The following is a 5,312-nucleotide window of genomic DNA, read 5'->3' as shown; positions in this document are numbered from 1 at the left end:
TATCTTAAACATCTCTTTTTATAAAGTCTAAGGAATATTAATTGGAAACTATCTTACAAGGAAAATGGAAATATTAAATCAAACTAATTATATTCGTTATTATTATTCAATATTATTATTTGTAAGACACTTACCCCCCCTTTGAACTATTTATGAGAAAACTTGCCCTCTTCTATGTTTTGTAATTTGGGTACTATGTATTGTGAATGATTGGAGCAAAATTTTAACTTGGCTGCCATATATAGCCCCTTCTTTTCCTTTCTCATGCGAGTAGATGGCATCGGGTGCTCCTCAAAGATGTATGTATGAAATCCTTGGAATAGAGTGCAACTTCTCTTTAGAGGAAATGTGGACGATGTATAAGAAACTTGCGCTAACACTCCACCTAGACACCACAAGGTAGATGAAGCTATGATGGTAATGTTTTAGTAATTGTAATGCACATAGGAAGTGATGTCTGATTTGTGAGAGAAATCTTGATATAATTACCACCAATCCCAAATCCTTTTCTCCTCATCATACTTGCAATCCAACTCCAATACAAGCTTCTCCATTTTTGATATGAATCTCTGGCCCTATTTTAGGACTTGTTCTTACTGAAGATTTGTGGATATTAGTAAGGGTTTATTTAGGGTTTATGGAGAGTTGTTTAACAATTTTTTCGAGAAAGATATTGTGCTTGTGCATGCAATGGGAGCGTGTGTAGTACCCAAGATTCCTCTCATGGGAAATCTTGATAATCCTTATGTTCAAGTCTCCATTTTTTATAATTATAGGCTAGGGTTTTTACTGTAAATGACTACTCTTGGGTTGATGAAAATAGGGCTCTTGAAGTGGGGCCAAACTATAAGGTCGCACAAATCATGGAATAAGAAAACAAGAAACTTAGGAAGAAGGCCAAGAGGGAGTATAATGAAACTATGTGCGAGCTTTTTCTGTTTGTGAAGAAGAGGGACAAGAGTGTTCTTGATAGACAAGTTTAGAAGAAGAAAGAGTAGGATGAGAAGCATGTACTAGCCATCCTTCGGTTAAAGTAGTTGAAGGATAGTTTGGACAAGGTTGTGAGGTATCAAGATAAAGACTGGACTACCATTGTTGAGATGAATAACGAGACTGATGAAGAGGAATGGGGTGATGCTAAAAGGCCTCTAACAATCAATAATTATAATGCATTGTATATAGTAAGAGATTTAAGTTCCACAAATAGTGGAAGAATCATGACAAATGAAAAAAGAACAAGGATAGACTTGTGGAATTAAGGTACTCTTTTGTGGAGGAAAATAATTTGGTTGATGAAATTGGGGTTATGGAAAAATTCATTGCCCTTGGTCCAGACACTAGCTCTAACAGTCAAACTGAACAAGAATTTCGTGCCAAGGCATAAGTAGATGAGCTTCGAATCAAAATGGATAACTTAGAGGTGGTCATGCATAATTCAGGGGATTCTGAAGAAGATGACCAAAGTAACACTGTGGAGTGTAGACCCTCTTTTGGTAGTGAACATAATGTTGATCTACATTATACTAGTGATGTGTCAAGCTACCATAGCTTTTTCAAGGAGGAAAATGCAAATGGCAGTGTTGTAAAGGATGAAATAGATACTTATCAAATATATGATGAAGATGGTATTCTAACAATAATGCTAAAAATCCATAGGAACAAACAGAAATCCAATAAGGTGCATTTATGTCTTGTATAGATAGAAAAGCATGAGAGAAATTTTAATTATAGAAACTGAGGTCGGAGAACCAGCTATATTTGAACTAAGAAGTTCAATTTTTTCTCAAAGAGATACTAGATGATGGAACTGAAAAATTATTTGGGAGGTTCTCCAATGCAACCTCAACAACAAGGATTAAAATAGACTACAAAAAAAAAAAAAAAAACAGGTTGTTGTCAGCACAAAGCATCTTATATTTGGTACCACATATAGTGTAGTGTCAAAGTCAGAGGATAAGGAGAAAATATACTTAAAGCAGGTAAGAGGATCAATCCTAAAAGTTCTACACAATAGTTTGCTGAACATAAATCTACTACATCAAGCACATCAGATAAGGAAGGAAGTTCAAAGGGAAAAAAAGGAAAGGTAAAAATTTCTCAATGCTTCCTACCTTTCTTCAGAAAATTAATAATTTATTTTAGATACACAATGTTTTGTAAGTATTTTGATTATGTCTTCTTTACCTTTCATAATTTTTTATGGTAATTAGATATGAAGAACTTGCATGATTATTTTAGATAATGGTGAAGTTGGTATTGGGTCTATGCTTTGTGCGTGTTATGCATCTTTGAGTAGATGGAAAAACTAAGGGGTCTATTCTTTGTGCATGTTATGCATCTTTGAATAGATGGAAAAACTAAGTATTCTCTATATTTCATATATGAAGGACATGTTTATTGTATCTTCAACATATGTTTATCTTTTGCACTGGAACAGTCATAAGCTTAATAAACTTTTGTTCGATAGTTTTGAATAGAGACAGGTCAAAATAGTTTGTCAGTTTCTATTACATTCTTAATTGTAGGAAAGGAAATTGATGTGTTCAAGAGGGTACTCTTTGATTGTTCAAAAGAAAATTGTAATCTCATACCACCAAGTTAAAAAAATTAGAGCCCTTAAAATTGTAATTGTAATCTTTGATTTTTCAATGAGGATAGACCCTTCATGGTTGCCTCAAGTTTTTGGATCAACCCCATCACACTTGTCTAGCTTCTCCGTAAATAGCCACATGTTCTCATTAGACTCCTTCAATTTGAAATGCAACTCCATGAGATGGCTAGAGGTAGAAGTAGTGGGCATAATTTTTCTATCATGTATGTCCATAACCTAGAAACAAAATAATCACAAAATATTCTGGAAACATTTTTGCATCACTTGAGGAAAATTATATTTAGTGAAATACAACTAGTTGTAGAAAAACTAGGTCAATTCGCTTTGGCTGGTGTTTTCCATGCATATGTGCTAACCTCCATGATTTGAAACAAGGCAAGGAATTCCCACATGATAAAAATTGGATGGGAGTTGGATTCTTTTTCTAGAAGTGCCCTTATTGACTTGTATGCCAAGAACACAAGTATAGATGATTCTTTGAATTTTTTTCATGAAATGTCAAACTGAAATGAAGTCTCTTGCATTACACTAATTATCAAGTTTCTACAACTTAGGTATAGTAAATTGGCATTGAAGTTGTTTGGTAAAATTTAGGATAACATAATGAATCCAAGCCAAGAAAACTGCACAGTGAAGCAAGACAATACTGAGCAACATTGAGAGATGGCAGAAGGTATTCTGCTACAACTTGATCTGGTGTGAATTGATTACACTATGACTAAAGTTAATTATGAACTGAAGTATCCTAACTATTCCAAGTTACTGGTCTAGAATAAGTCACCAACCTTGTCTGAATATTTTGTAGGGAATTGCACGCAATGATGGTGAGTCCAAGTCACAATTTTCCACCAAAGGTTCAAGAGATGGATTTGTTCATAAACTTGCAGATTATTTTAGAACATTTTTCATGTGTGCAAATTTTTACTTTGGAATTATAAAATTTAAATGAGGGATTTGTTTATATTTATGTTTCCATTGGGGATATTTGTTATTCTCTCAAAATATTTAGGCTCTACTTTAACGTGTATGAAGAAAACTGCTGGCTAAATTTCTTATTTTATGATACCTTGACTCCCATTTTTTCTGAAATAGTTCATTATTGTAGATCAAGTTGTATTGTAAAAAAAGAGTTGGAAAATTTTCTTTTGTATAAAAAGATTTTCCTAGATAGCAATGAAAAATGACTATAAAAATCATTTTGCCTATTTTATTTTGCATAGGTGTTGTTTACAATACAATGTAGTTCTAATTTTTTCAGCATATTGTTATACATGCTTTACACTTGGCTATAAATGCCAGTCACCACAAGCTATTGGGAAATCAAAAACATAATGGAGGGTTTCACAAATTCAAGTATTATGTTTGATGGAGTGCAAACTGGTTGAAGGGCCTTCTCTTCATTTCTCCAAAATGTGCCTTGATTAGTGTCTAAAGACTGATACTTATGTTCTATTTTGAGAACAACATTACACAAATGCACTCACTACTGAGACAAAAACCTCAGTAATCTTCTCAGAAGTGATACTATTAAATTATTAATCATTTATCTATATATGCTTACTTATCTTTCTCAATAACTGCTTCATTTTCTATATCAATTCTCATGGAAAATATGAAGAAGTAGTTTAAAACTATAATCCAATTTGAGAAAGGTCCAAAATCATCTTCTGACATAGAAAAGCATGGAGTGAACAATCTCCAAGAATAATTATATTAGATGATTTTTCTTTGTAATATTACTATATTTTTATATAAATATAGAAATGATTTTGGATGTTGCTGAGCATTTATTCATTGTTTGTCTATTGTTGCCTTTGTTCACTAATCAATCTATATGCCTATTGGTAGTAACCTGAAGTGTTAAAGACTACCTTTGTCTTTTTATGAAGAATTTAGCAACTACATAGTTTACAAGTACAAATGTCATTTCTTTAACTTCTCATGATCTTAGTCTTTATTTGATCATTCTTTGTTAAATTTACAATTTTTGGAGTGCCAATTGAGATTGTTGTATAGAGACAGAATTCTTCAAGGCATATTCCTCAATTATTGATAAAATGTGGTGATTACATTGCATAATCAGGTAAGTCTCTCTCAATTCCTTAGACTTTAGATTTAATCCATTTCATAAATTATTTTCCAAAAAGCTAAAATGTGTAGAGGTCTGATTCAAGTAGAAATCACCAGGACTAAATGTAGAGTACATAGTCAGGATTGAAGGAGATATAAAGCTTGTTCAAGGTCTAATTTTTGTGTATAATGAAGGTAAATGCTCTAAATCCCCCTATTTTTCAGTTGACATGACATATATTCATAAAGACATTCACATATATGCATATACATACATACATATGTATATGTACATGCATATACATCTACATATACATTTATATTTACATACATAGATATTTAAAAACCTCATAAAAACTTTGCAACAAAGAAACTATTGATATTATAATTTAAGATTTAGTGATGTGTCCAGTGTTAGTACTAAATGAAAATGAAAATACACATTTAATAATCTTCATATTGCTCTTCATTGAGAGCATTCCAGTCAATTTTTATTTGGGGGGTAGTGCCCTTTGTGGGGTTCTGGGGATTGAGGAGCAAAGCCCCCACCACCAAGCCCAAATTAAGGCCTTTGAAACCCCATAAACCTTTGTGGAACACACCATTTTGACCATATTTTTTAATCAGTGAA

General features: G+C 32.6%; 1 pseudogene; it reads left to right on the top strand.

The window, feature by feature from the left end:
- Nucleotides 1-274: 274 nt before the first annotated feature.
- On the top strand, nt 275-2,090 carry LOC149573135 (DNAJ protein JJJ1 homolog; annotated as a pseudogene).
- Nucleotides 2,091-5,312: the final 3,222 nt, after the last annotated feature.

Source organism: Cupressus sempervirens, chromosome 2 (genome assembly GCF_028749045.1).
Source record: "Cupressus sempervirens isolate cs-2001-9-10 chromosome 2, ASM2874904v1, whole genome shotgun sequence".
Classification (NCBI taxonomy): domain Eukaryota; kingdom Viridiplantae; phylum Streptophyta; class Pinopsida; order Cupressales; family Cupressaceae; genus Cupressus; species Cupressus sempervirens.
This window is presented reverse-complemented; position numbering and strand designations above follow the sequence as displayed.